Below are 12457 nucleotides of genomic sequence, written 5' to 3' on the forward strand. Positions count from 1 at the left end.
TTTCCTGTCCTTAGGAGCCACTAAAACGCAATATGCCTTTTAGGAATGGGTTCTACTGTAGAAGGGTCCTTCCACGCACATTGAGCCATAAGGTCAATACAGGGAACAGGCAGTACCATTAGGACAATGCTGGGCCAGAACGACAAGCTTCCAAGAATACAGACTCATAAAGTGAAGAGTCTCAAAGTGACCAGCCCCCTCTCTGCTTCGTCCACTTGAGTACATCACCAAAGATAATGTATTCAGAAAGGGAGAGGGGAACCCTCCCCTTCCTCCAAGTTAGTGTCTTCAGTAAAGGACTCTGGAGTAGGAGTATGGGCTTTCATTTGCATGTTTGTCTTCCGTGAGTTCTTTCTGGGGAACATCAGATGACTCTAAATCAGAGTAGGAACTGAAAGCAGACCCTCCTCCAAAGCCTTTGGAACCAAGTGCCCATACGTCCGATAAGATGAAGGGTGGAAGCAGAACCCAACTGGGGAATGGATGGAGTTAAATTGGTAGGACACCTCTATTCTTGGAAACTGCCACAATGTTTTCAAAGGCCTAAACTGTAACAGGTATGGAGGATCCCCTCCAATTAGTGGATGAAAGGGAACCCTCAACACAGACAGCCCCCAACCCCAAAGACAATCTTTGTCAGGTCCAAAGCCCAGAGAAAACAACACTGCTCAGAGAATCTGTCAATTCACCCTCAGAACTCAGCATCAATCCTTAGGCTTAGTCTCTTTTGGTACCAAAAATGGTGCTTCAGGTCCAGCCAAATCCAATAATACCAAAACCAAAGAGTGGGCTGGTATGGAGTCAATGAGTGGTGGGAAACAGGAAGGTACCAGAATAACCCCAAGCCAGACATGTTTCCTCTAAACCTTACTTATCCTGTCAACATCTTGCTCCATGAGGTTTCCAAATGAACGAGTAGATGAGGCCACCGATGATGGTCTGGAGTACCTCCTCCCTTGAACAGGGGAGTGCAGTCTAGGACTCACTGGTTCCAGAAAGTATCTTAGTCCAGGAGATGGAGATCAAACCAGAGCAGCCATCTGACGCAATTTGTGAGCACAGCTTATGTTGGGCAGAGTGAAGATGCCAGCACTTTTTGAAGATTTATTTGATCTTCCTATCAGATTCCTCCTTTTGTCGGTGTCCTTACCCTTTTCTTTCTCCACTCTTTACATTTAGTTTTAATTTGCTGCTTAGAAGGGGTAGTAGTAGCTGAAGGTGTGGCCCCTGTCTGAGGAGGAAGAAACCCCTTATGAACCAACTTGTTACTTAGTCCACATCTAAAAGGAGCAGAGCCCAAGCAATGAACACAGTGATGGTGCAGATCCTAGGGTGGGAGCTTCTCCACACTCCAAACAAACTCAGAGGATTCAGACATTTTAAAGTTGGAAAAAGTAAACATAAATCCTAAAAGGGAAACTTACTTATAAATGTATACATAAACCTTGATAACTACACTAATTAGAATACTACACATCAGAGGTGAAACAGTACATGTACAAAACACTACAGGAAATCATATCTAAACATTAGAAACTAAAGCTCTTTTGAGAGTATGAGCTTTAGTGGGCCTGCATGTTCATCTGTGATGTGTGTACACTATTGTCTTGGTAGGAGAAAATCGGATGCAAATCCAAATAAAAGGATACAACACTCTGAAAAGAGCTCTCACACATCCGTTAAGTTCAGATGGCAAATGAGATTTGAGCAGCTAAGGTGGAGTCTAGGATACAATGTGTAGGGAAGAGTCACAGCTCCAGATCTTAAGAACTTTCAGAGTCAGTATAAAGGGCAGATTTGGTTGGATCCAACAAACCATGTTTGTAAAGGACACAAATAGACAATGAATTATCTCTACCTGTATTTTGTTGAGATGGTTTATTCTGTTTTGTCAAAACTGGATGAGGAGAAAAACCTCCCTTGGAACATTCAGTAAAGTATGGCTGAAAAATTTTAGTTTCCTTAGATCAGCTTGCCCCTTTCATCACAAGTTTTGATCACCTCTACAGCAGGCAGGCTAAATGAGAAAGCTTTATTCAAAGATGAATTTAAAATCTCATTTTTACCATCTGGAAGACTGAGAATGCAGCCATGCAAATCTTCTCAAAACAGTACCAGTGGCCATAGCCTTGAAGCAGTATCAGGAGAGACACACATTGTAAACAATTAGTGACCTGTACAACAGAAAAAAACAACTGCTTGGCAACTCTCTAGTGGTTGCAACCATATGATTTTACTGTTCATCTCATTGCTGTCACTGTGAATAAATAAATATATTATATATACATATACATAATATCATATACTTTGCATCGTTAGATTGCCATTATCTGCAGGATATTGTTTCTATGTACTTGAACTATACGCGTCTACAGATATACCTTATGTTACTATCTTCACTGGTATACTTTAAGTTACTTATGTCACGCTCTGTTCTTGATGAAAATGTAGTACTTCTGTATACTGTATTTGATGATTTATCATACTTAAAACTGTGCATTGAACTACCTTTGGAGATTTTCTCCGCTGAAAGAGACCTTTATGCCTAGTTGGACTAACCCAGTTAACAAATGTCAAATATTTAAACCAGATTTTTTTTCACAAGAAAGAAGTTATGTACTCACCGTAACATTCTGTCTGTTGTCCATTTTCACTTTAACTGTTTGGCTCTGATCCAAACCTAGCATCAGACTTGGTCGCCGTTTACAACTTGTGGAACTAGCTCTCGAGCAACTCTTACCCATAATGCACTATCCTCCTACCACACCACAGATCTTCCTTGTTAACCACAGATCTTCCTTGTTAACTTTAAGCAGTTATGTTCTATCCTCCAAAAAAGGAAGGTGGTCCCCTGCCATAAACAAACTCTACAACAAAAGAAAGAAACTGTTGCAAAAGAGTAAAATCCCATGACTGCAAGAATTCCCTGGCTAACCCCAGTAAGAAGCTGAGAACTCTCATAAAATCCGCCAAAGCTAGCTATGAAAACAAAATCGCCACTGATTCTAAAGACAACCACAAAGCATTCTATAGCTACGTCAAGAATCTCAATGGCAACATTCAGATCTGCTCCGTGTTACAGCACAATGGCACTAAATATACAGAACCAACTGATACTACCAACATTCTGGCAGATAATTCAGTGCTAACTTTACCGCCCCCTAAAGGGCCCATCACTATACCGAAGAATGCAAAGTTCCTGTAATTACAGCTGCACAGGTAAAAACCACATGCTCCAAAGCCAAGAACACAGCATCCATGGAACCTGACAACATCCCAGGCTGCATTCTACATTAACTACAGAACGAACTGGCACCCCACCTAAGCACCATGTTCAATCATAGCCTCACCTCAGGCTTTGTTCCCACTGAATGGCACACAGCAACGTTTATTCCACGGCACACAACGGTTATTCCACTCCACAAAGGGGGAGCCACCACAGACCTCAGGAACTACCGCCCCATTAGCCTAACATGACTGGTCTGCAAGGCCATGGAACTTAACATCATGGAACTTATAAACAAAGACATTGGTAATCTCCAAACTCTGGACCCCACCCAGTTCAGGTTTGTAAAAGGCAGATCGTGTCTCCTAAACCTGACAGACTTCTTTGAAGCAGTCACCAAAGCCGTAGACTAGGGTAAGGTGGTTCACTCAGCCTATTTAGATCTCGCCAAGGCTTTTGACACCATCCCAAACTCTGGCATTATAGATAAACTCACTAAACCAGGTATAAATCCCTACTTCACAAAATGGGTTGCCAACTGGCTCACTGACAGAACCTACACTGTGAAAGTAGCAGACTCCAAATCAGACTTCAGAACAGTGACAAGTTGAGTACCACAGGTTTCAGTCCTGGGTCCTCTCCTGTTTGGTAGCTACTTTTCTGAAGTACAGGCTAACACAGAAGGTCTTTGGCCAACGAAGTTCGCAGATGACTGCAAACTAAGAGACATAATCGAAACTCCTAATGATGTGGACATCTTACAAAAGGGCCTTACTGAGATAGATGCCTGGTGTCAAACCCATGGACTCAAGCTCAATGCCAAAAAATGCATCATCCCCTTTGGTAAAAACTCTGTACCCATGCGTTACCACATAGGTGGTACTTCTACTTAACACCTAAAGTGTGATACGAGACCTCGGGACACAGGTGGACAGTAGTCTCTCCTTTGATAATCACATTGCCACAGTAGTCAAGAATCCTTCTACAAGGCGCACCTCATCACAAAAGGTTTCTCATCCAGGAGAAAAGTCATTGTTCCACTCTACTCGTAAACTCATTAGACCCATTAGAGTACAACACCCCTTTTTGCTATGTACCTCAAGACATCTACAACAACTGGAAAGGCTGCAGAAATACCTCAAAGAGGATTACTGGCCTCAAACAGATGCCCAAAGCAGACTCTCTCAAAAAACTCCAGCTTTACTCCGTCGCATATCACCTACTCGGAGGCGATCTCTGCCTAACATACAAAGCTATGTCAAACCCAGATCTGGGTTTGACATAGCTTTGTATGTTAGGACATGCTCCACTTAAAGAAATCCAATCCCTCTGAGCTACACACTCTAGGAACCTAAACCTTGTCACCACAATAAACGGAACATGCTGGAGGGACAGATTCCTGTCCGAGACTTGCCATACTCTGGAACAAACTACCCATCTATATCAAGCAAAGCTCCTAATTAGCACTCTTCAAGAAAAAACTTTATGATTGGATGGGAAATAGGAAATTCACCCCAGGGATCAATTCTGTGGCTCTGCTCAACAGGGGCACAGGAAAATAAATTTTCTTGGGTGGCGAAAGCCAGGATACTTTTTTTGGCTAGGCTTGTATTGGCCCTGTTCATAGGTAGATACTAGGCCATGAAAATATCAGTATCTGGAGCTCAAAGGAACACTGTTTTCTCTAGCATTTTCTGTTTCTTCCAGTAGTCATATTGGTGGGGGGTTGAAGGGAGGAAGAATGAAAACGGACACAGATGGAACGTTATGGTGAGTACATAACTTGTTTATCTGATGTTATCATTTTCATTCATTCATTCATTCAACTGCTGGAACAAAGCCTCCAGCTACCTCAATCCCAGGAGGGCTAAGGATATTCCTAAGCACCACTGAGCCAAAGGATGCCCTTTTCCCCTGGAGACCAGATCCATTTTGTAATTGGCAATAAAGGTTAGCTCGAGTTGCAGTGATAATTCAATAAAGATGTTATTAAACATTCAGGGGGATCATCTTTGTTCCTATACAAAACTCCCATTCATCCTGGCAATGACCTGATTAATACTTATAATTCTGTGGAGAAACTTGTGTAAAGTTTTCCTCAACTGGAAGCAAGCAGAGAGGGAAACATCTTTACACATTGTGTTTCTTCTAAGCAGGAGTTCCAGCAGAGGAAGACCAACTTGAAGGAACATCTGATCAGTCTAATCATCTAATGGTCTTTGGCCCTAGTTACCAAACATTCTCCCATGTCTGAAACAGACAATGGAACAGCAGAAGAGGATGTACCAGATCCCAGTTTCATGCTGGCTGAAAGGACTACAGAGGAAGTCAGGGAGGAAAGTAAGTAGCCTGAGAACAAGCAATGGGCACTGCAGGTTCACCCACCATCAGCTGACACAAAGACTTAGTCCATGACAACTGCAAGGATTCCTTGCCAAGTGATTTTTCTTCCTTAGTACTAAGAGAAAAAAAAAAGATAGCTGGACATGAGTATCCAGCTGAAACTGGGAAAGAAGCAAAGCCAGTAAGCATTACTGGAGTGAGTCTGTCAAAATAAGTTGTCCAAGTCTATTCACACACAGCACATGTACGCCCTTCACCACTTTCTCTAGTTCCTTAGGTTATAAAAATAAAAGGTGAACAGAACTTCCTTGTCAGCACTGTTCAAGTAGTTGCGCGCACACACACACACACACACACACACACACACACACACACACACACACACACACACACAAAATGGGCATGTTACCACATATTAAGCATAATCAGAGTGAGATCTGGCTGTATAGGCCTGAATTTGTCCATAAATAAGACTTAGAATCATGGACATTCAGAATTGCCATTTAGCTAAAACACCTGCTGTCCTTAAAGGGTAATTTGCATATATCACATGTTGCCTCAAATACAAGAAGTTTAAAGAATCAAACAGTACAAAGTCTAGCTTTGTTAGATCTTTGTTTTGTTTTTTTTAACAGCTTTTTTTTCCTGTGTGGCCTTTTTACTCAATGTTTTAGTTGGAATAAATGGGAGGGAAAGCATTTAATACATAGTTGCTCAGCCCATCCCTAGGTTACTATTTGCAAGATAAGAGACAGGTACAAACTACCATGGGAATGTTAAGCTACACTTCTTAATATCAAAGATTAATATTCCAGAAGTACCTATAAACCAAGTACAAATATCACAACCGTGATAAAAAGAAGTAGAACAATTAGTAAAACATTGAAAGCAGACTATCATCTTTACCGGAGCTTCGGTACTTATTACACAAACTACTTGCAAAAAGTGTAAATAGCTTTCCTTTGTTGACATGGACACGGATATCCTTCAGAAGGGACTCACGGAAACAGATAGCTGGTGCCAGAGCCATGGCCTGAAGTTAAACGCCAAAAAATGTATAGTCATACCCTTCGGGAAAAACAAGGTAACCCCAAGCTACCATATAGGTGGCAATCCACTAAGCACAGAAGAGGTTATCAGGGACCTGGGGACCCAGGTTGACAAGTGGCCTTTCTTTTGACACTCACGTTGCTAAAGTGGTTAGAAAGACCTTCTACATTGCCCACCTGATCATGAAGGGATTCACATCCAGATCTAGTGAGGTCATTGTTCCCCTGTACTCTTCACTTATCAGACCAATGATAGAGTACAATGCCCCATTCGGGATGCATCTCACCCGACATCTGCAGCAATTGGAGAGACCCCAAAAGTTCCTCACCAAAAGGATAAAGGGACTCCAAAATCTGTCATATGCTGCCAGATTGAAGAAACTCCAGCTCTATTCAGTCGCATACCGCCTGCTCAGAGGTGACATGTGCCTGACATACAAGGCCATGTCCAACCCGAATTAATGGACATGCTCCACCTCAAAAAATCCAAATCCACCAAAACCACTAGAGCAAGCGACTTAAACCTTAGCACGGATATAAATAGGACGTGCTGGAGGGATAGATTTATTACTCAGAGACTCCCTATGCTGTGGAATAAAATCCCGGTCCATGTGAGGCAGAGCACCTCGCTGACTCTGTTCAAGAGAAATCTAGACCTGTGGATGGGAGATCGTAGGTTTACCCCGGGAATCATCTCTGTGTCACTGCTGGACAGAGGCACAACAAAGTAATGGGCACAGTATTTTTTCATATAAGGGGTGGCGTAAGCCACAAAAATTTGGGCTAGGCTTATAAATGCCTTAGGGCAGATAGCCTAGTATAAACCTATGAACCCATGAACATCACGTCACATGACGTTCACTGTATAACATATTGCTTGATATACACACAACTATACAAAATAAATAAAACTTACTTTATATCAAAATTTTGTTACCAGTTTTAATACACTTGAAATAAGTTTAATGTAATCCCTGGAATTGCGTTGCATTTAACAAAATTTGCCGGGATAACTTCTGAATTCCAATAAAATCTCCCAAACTCCTCACTTAATTTTCCACAACTTTACTAATGACAAAGGTTTTAAAATTTTAATACAATACACAATTCAGTGTCACAGCAGATTTTTTTTTAAATGTAATATTCCAACATTTCATTGTTCTGCGTATTATGACCCAAGGATAACAGGCGATTATCTAGAACAAAGGACCCAGAGATACTGCGGGGTAGGAATACCGAGTAAGCTTATGAAATATTTAATGTCCTTCATAAATCGCCAATTCCTGCACTGTAACACACTTCTGAAGTGCACCTTCCCTAAACCATTAACAGCATCACCCACATTTACATTTTGTAGTCAGAACTGGAATTCAGAAAGGTGTAAAAACGGGATCATAATAAGCATGCAATTAGATTTAGCTCACAACAGGAAAGGTATTTTTTTTGGGGGGGGGGCACATTTCTTCATGGGCTCATCTTAATATGACAGCTGATCTTTGTGTGTTTAACCTAGTTGTTGTGGTTTTACCAAGAATACCAATTGCTAGAACAAAACGTGTGCGTTCCATTGCAAGCGGTTGGACATCTGCTGCTCCTTGACTGTTACTACTGTCATTTAGTCTAATAGAGAAGCAATACACACTTACTGAAATAAGTGTCAGTGGATATATTACCACCACCGGTAAGGGTGGATACCAAGGGGTTTTTAGAAAAGGGTTGTGTGTGGCACAAAAAACAAAAAAAAACGTTTATTCCACATCCACGACACACTCGCGCAGTGGACAGTGTTGTTTGCTCCAAAGCAAAAAGCTGTATGGTTCGTTTGTCAGTTGGCGCGCTTTCTGTGCGGTGTATGCATTCCCTCCCGATGATTATGGGAGATTCCTCTCACAATCCAAAGACACATGCAATAGCTGGACAAAGGTGCGAGTGAGTGGAAGTAATACAGTGGCAGGGCTAGCCACCTGCTATGTAAACTGATTGGGCTTTGCATATTAGAACATTTTTACCCCCCGTGATTTTCCGCGCAGGAATGGGCGGGGCCTATATGATTGACATACCATACATATTATACAGTGTCACGGTGAATATTTATAACACAGGCTTCATTTTTTTTGTTATCTTTAATTAGTTACCACAGCTGTTAGTATACAGTATGCAAAACGGACATTAAATAGTTATCCTTATTTTCTACATTTGGAAGTGCACCGTTAAAACCACCACATGTCCTGAGTGTCTCACTTGCTTTGTCACTTTGTACTTAGTCTAGGGTTGCCACCTTTTCAAATGCCCAAAGTGGGACATTTTTGTAGAAATGTCAGATTTTGCAGGACAAAGCATACCAATACAAAAGATAGAACTTCACTTTTTTCCAAAACAAAAGCTTATTCTTGTAGAATTTGAGTTGCTTATAATAGTTCATATAACATTTAGGTGTTTCAGATAACAATAACTGTTTTATACAACTATTAAAGAAAACATTTTTGTCTTAAAATGTCGGGACATTTGCCATTTTTTGATTTTTTTTTTTTTGCAGGACACAACTGGGACTGTCCCTCGCAAAGTGGGACAGGTGGTAACCCTCTTAGTCTCAAACACGTTATTGTGTCGGAGGGTAAAAAGCGGGTCAGAAGGACAGTATGTGCGCAGTACCCACAAGTTCCCGCTTTGCACTCGGACCTATAACCCGTGGGCCCCCACCTTTCTTTGGTATAATGTGCAGTAATTACTTTGGGGGGGGGGGGCAAGCTCCCCTGCACAACCCCAGCTTTCTTTAAACATTTTTCTAGAGATACAGCTGTATTCTGAGGCAGTGGGGCAATAAAAAATACATCCCAGAAAGGTCGCCATCCTCACCTTTACACAATAGGAATTTTTAAGTATGTGTAATACTACTTAAACGTGCAGTATACTATGTACTCGCATCCCTCACCTTTACAGAACTGCAATTCTCAGCATAATAATGTAATACAAGTACCATATTCTGTGTTCATTTCAATAGGTACAGCATTTTTAAGTACATGTTCTGCCAAATATTTAATCTAATATGTAATTTATCGAAGCTTTTGATGACTGCAAACTGGAAATGCTGGTACCGGCAAATAAGGGAGAAAAGGCTTTGTAGAGAAATAATGCATACTCATCTTCTTTCTGAGGATGATTTTCTCTATGTTTACTCAAACCACTTTTCAAAATAAACGTCATGAGCAAAGTTGGGGGGGGGGGGCATTGGGCGGTCCTTACTACTGCGCATTTGGTGGGGTAATGTTCTAATACAAAACCAGCGATTGTTACTGTTAAAGTAACACCCCGACCCCCATGTGCAAAGTGGGAATGAGGATATATATGCACATACATAAATGCACACAATACTGCAAGGACAGCATCATACGTCTAAATTATGTAGACAGCAAATACACAGAACCTAAACTTTAACTAAAAAATACCGACCAGCATCACTGCGTTCACCTATAACAGACGCAAGTTACCGGTTATTCCTCAAGAACTCGCTGCCCTGCCCTTGTCGCGCAGGTTTGGGCGTGGCTTGATTGCTAGGAGCGGCTGCTTAAGTAAAAATAAAAAACTGGGGCAGATGCACGAGCTCTCGCAGTGTTGAAGGTTGGTGCGTTTCTGAGAAATAAGTCAACTAAAGTCTACACAATAAATCCCATTAACCAACCCAAGATTAATTCAATAAGCCACATACACCTCTCAACAAGCTAACAGTCCACAATAAGCACTGTTTGACTATCTACTTCCCATAAAAACTTCAGCTTACTAACCCCACTTTAGAGTTACGTTACTTTCACTGACAAATTAAAATAGTATTAAAGTAATCCATAAACACTCACAGTCTATTCTGTGAGTCACAGAATAGTATTTCCTGCCAATAAAACGGACTTTCTGCGCTACAGCGACTACAAACAATTCCAATCTCACAAACCAGGAAAGTTAAACTATTAAATCACTACCTTTTCGCTCACAAGAGAAAAGCGATATTGAGCAATTTCTTCACTAAAAGGCGGCGCAAACTGATTCCAGCTGTGACTGGCAGCTCTACCAGCCTGTGAGATGCCACAGCAACCCAAGCCTGTAACTTTGTAGGCCATTCAGGAGGCTGGATCCGAATTAACAGATTGGGAGGGGCTCTCGAAACGGGAGTTACCCGGGTTACTACCTTAGAAGGTATTGACTGACACTCCGGGTATTTAGTAAACTCTCAAGGTATTAGGGCTTAGGGCTGAAATCAGGGTTTGTTACCTCCCAACCTTCCCGATTTTGGAGGAGCAAGCTGGTTATCTATTTTTAGACATGACCCCCGTACATCATGCACCAGTTTTAGGAGGTATGTCCCAAATTTTCAGGCTTGATTTACCCCTTCACACACATGATTTTTTTTAAGCTGTCTAGCACACAAAAAGCCTCACTAGGTGGCCAACATACCAATGGCACCAATAATATAAAGAAAGAGAACATTTCCCCTTTTGTTTGTGTCTTTCGGCTTTTCCTGGTTAGGGGTCGCCACAACGGAACTCCGGTCCGCTAATGATTGGCAATAGATTTTTACATGCTGGCTTGCCGGGCCTAACGCACAACCTTCAACGAAGGAACGCCCATTCACGCATGTCGCCACACAGAAGACGCTCTAACTGAGAATCGAACAGGCAACGTCTAACTGTGAGGCGACAACGCTACCGCAGCACCACCACCGCAGTAGAACATTTCCCCTTTTAAGAAGCAAAAATGCATAACATTGTGTGGCAGAATTTTGTATTACAGTTCATTGAAATAGCCTGCAACAAATCCCCCTCCCTACTATTACACCTACCTCACTCTCTCTTAAACCTGTCCAAACAAGTACATTAAAGAAATTTCCAAGCCACCTGAAACCCACAACCCTTGCCACCGACAAACTGCCGAATGACTACCTCAAATTAGCAGCCGATGTCATCTGCTACCCAATTTCAATACTGATCAATAGATCTATCACCGAACATTATGTACCTAAAATATGGAAAACCTCCTATGTAATCCCACTCCACAAGGAAGTTCCTCACTAGATCTATCTAACTATAGGCCAATATCTATACTATCTCCTCTTTCTAAAATCTTAGAAAAGTGCGTCCATTCTCAACTGACGCAACATCTACTATCTAATAAGCTCCTTTCCCATGCACAACATGGATTTCGACCAGGCCATAGTGCCACCACGGCACTCCTCAAATTTACCAATACTGTCAACCAACTAAAAAACAATGGCCAAATGGCTGGCTCAATATTTCTCAACATGTCAAAAGCATTTGACATAGTATCCCATGAACAACTAATACATGAGCTTGCATCACTTGACATATCTAAAAACACTCTCATTTGGTTCCAAAATTACCTATCTGACCGCTATCAATCAGTCAGATGGCAAGATGACCTCTCCTCCACACTTCCCATTACAGTAGGTGTTCCACAAGGCTCATTTCTTGGGCCTCTGCTCTTCACAGTTCTGACCAATAACCTGCACAAAGCTACAAACCTTGCTTTCATCATACAGCATGCAGATGACTCCACTGTCATCTGCTCCCCACCTACCCTAAAACAACAAGACAATACTCAAAAATCTTTTACTGCCATTGAATCTTTCTTAGAAAAATACCAGCTTATCCTTAATCCCAACAAAACCAAATTAATGCTGTTCCCTAACCAATGCCACAAAACAAACTCCCCTCACCATGACTTTACAATCACCTCATTTAATCACACTCTATTCAAACCCACCTCAGAAACCAAGCTACTTGGTATCATTCTAGATGATAAGTTAAAATTTGGCAGACATACCTCATGCCAT

The 12457-nt window shown here is 41.6% G+C and overlaps 1 protein-coding gene across 3 annotated transcripts in view; it reads right to left on the minus strand.

Moving 5' to 3' along the window:
• The window catches only part of ECE1 (endothelin converting enzyme 1), a 4237764-nt gene extending 4227091 nt beyond the window's left edge, over positions 1-10673 (minus strand). For 2 of the 3 annotated variants that reach the window (XM_044063172.1, XM_044063170.1), the window contains exon 1: positions 10470-10571. The gene's annotated coding sequence lies outside the window, so the exon portion shown is untranslated. The other variant, XM_044063171.1, reaches the window with a different exon arrangement.
• Between the last annotated feature and the right edge of the window lie 1784 nt (positions 10674-12457).

Source organism: Protopterus annectens, chromosome 2.part1 (genome assembly GCF_019279795.1).
Source record: "Protopterus annectens isolate FY-2018-M chromosome 2.part1, PAN1.0, whole genome shotgun sequence".
Taxonomy (NCBI): Eukaryota; Metazoa; Chordata; order Ceratodontiformes; family Protopteridae; genus Protopterus; species Protopterus annectens.